Genomic DNA, 2,450 nt, shown 5'->3' with positions numbered 1-2,450 from the left:
AGAAATTAAACCTAGCCTAACCTAACCTCATGAGAAAGTGAGGTTTTAGTGGGGGGCGGGAAACCTAACCCAGCCTAACCTAACCTCATGGAAAAGCGGCATTTTAGGGTTTTTAGGGTAGAGAAATTAAACCTAGCCTAACCTAACCTCATGAGAAAGTGAGGTTTTAGTGGGGGGCGGGAAACCTAACTAAACATAACCTAACCTCATGGAAAAGCGGCATTTTAGGGTTTTTAGGGTAGAGAAATTAAACCTAGCCTAACTTAACCTCATGGGAAAGTGAGGTTTTAGTGGGGGGCGGGAAACCTAACCCAGCCTAACCTAACCTCATGGAAAAGTGGCATTTTAGGGTTTTTAGGGTAGAGAAATTAAACCTAGCCTAACCTAACCTCATGAGAAAGTGAGGTTTTAGTGGGGGGCGGGAAACCTAACCTAACCTCATGGGAAAGCGATGTTTTAATCTAACCTAACCTAACCCAACCCCAGTTTCCGATAGGGTAGAATGGGGTTAGGAATGCTGGCAGAAATAGAATGTGTGAATGTGCATGGCTATTTCATTTATTCCTTTATTTTATTCATTTACTTGACATTTATTGAAAGAAAATCCCTTTACTGTGGTGTCTTTGAGAGCAGATATGAACGAGGCTCTTGTCCGATACGTTTTTCAATACTTATTTCTCTTTTTTCAGCTAATTTCTCTTATTTACCGGCGTCTTTATGGCTTTATTTATTAATTTACTCATTATTCCTTCATTTATTTGCTTTATCAACCGTAGGACATTCATATTAGCGAGAATTTACTGATGAAAAAGGAATTAATATGGCTCCTTCAAGCTTTCTTTTCCATTTTCTTCTCTCTTTTTTAGCTAATTTCTCCCATTTACCGGCGCCTTTAATGTCCGTCGGCTCTCTGTCAGTAAATGAAATAATATTGAGCAGACATCCTTAGCGTGAAGAGGAGACGGCAGCCATTATTTGAGCCATTTATGCTAATTCTTTATTATTAATTAAGGCCCCATTCGTTCCTTCCTTGCATAATGACAGCAGTAGTCACCGTCCGGAGATCTCGGTTGTCATTGGCTGCCGCGCCGTCTTGAATTAAACAAGCGGCGTTTTCATTGGCTCTCCCTCCCCGCGCTGACCGCCAACAGCCAATCAGCGCGCGCCTCTTACGCCGTCTCGCCACCTCTGATTAAAGCCCAGATAAGTTCCAATGATATTTTCGCCGCCATTTTTCCCCCCCACTGGCAGATGTCTATGTATTTTTTATTTCCCGGTAGGTTTTAATGGCGGGGAAATTTACTGGGAGCCTCAAATATGACGGGAAAAATAGGGAAATACCGGGGAGTTGAGCGATAATGGCGGAAAATAGGGGCGAAGAGGAGGGGGTGAAATTTCCCTATAATAGCCAAATAAATAGCATGACAGCGTTCCTTTAGGTGGGAAATCAATCAGAATATTACCTTAAGAAATAATAAATGCAAGGAAATACGTGGAAATATTATACATGGCGTAACTGGCGGCGTGACATGCGAAGTGGGAAATACAGCGATGGAGGGAAATAAACAGACTACACTGGAAATAATGGGAAATATAAATAATAAATAATAATGAAGATAACCTAAAGGAACGAACAATGTCGACAAAATTGACTTGGGAGGAGAAATAGATGAATAAATTAATATATAAAGACAGACATACAGACAGACAGACACCTTAACACACACAGTACTTATAAATAAATAAATAAAATAAAAACAAAGAAATAATAACAATAAATAGGAAAAGGGGAGTGAAATAGATGAATAAATGAAATATATAGAGGAGACAGACACACAGACAGACGGACAGACATACATACAGACAGACAGACACCTTATAATAAGACAAATCGTATTTATAAATGAATAAATAAAATAAAAATGAAGAAATAATGACAATAAATAAGAAAAACAAGATAAAATACCCCAAAATAAGCCAAAAATAGGACATACAGACACCTTAACGTACTGATAACTTGATAAATAAGATAAAAATGAATAAATAATGATAATAAGTAGCAAAAAACAAGATAAAATAACATAAATAAGCCAAAAATAGGGACATACAGACAAACAGACATCTTAATTAACGTACTGATAACTTGATAAATAAGATAAGAAATAAAGAAATAATGATAATAAATAAGAGAAACAGATTAAAATGCCATAAATAAGCCAGGAAAGGCAGAAAATAAGGAGAAATTAACCTCAAAGTATATTTTTTAAGTATATGTTGAGAATTAATAGTTTTTGAAGCCATGACAGATTTGAATGATGAAATATTGAACTTAATTAATAAAAGAAGCTCAATTGATGATAAAGAGAGACAGAGAGAGAAAAAAGAGAGATAGAGAGAGAGATAGAGAGAGAGAGAAAAGAGATAGAATGAGTGATAGAATGAAAGAGAGA

The sequence above is a fragment of the Portunus trituberculatus genome, chromosome 1 (genome assembly GCF_017591435.1).
Source record: "Portunus trituberculatus isolate SZX2019 chromosome 1, ASM1759143v1, whole genome shotgun sequence".
Taxonomy (NCBI): Eukaryota; Metazoa; Arthropoda; class Malacostraca; order Decapoda; family Portunidae; genus Portunus; species Portunus trituberculatus.
The sequence above is the reverse complement of the archived record's forward strand: the minus strand, read 5'-3'. Positions refer to the sequence as shown.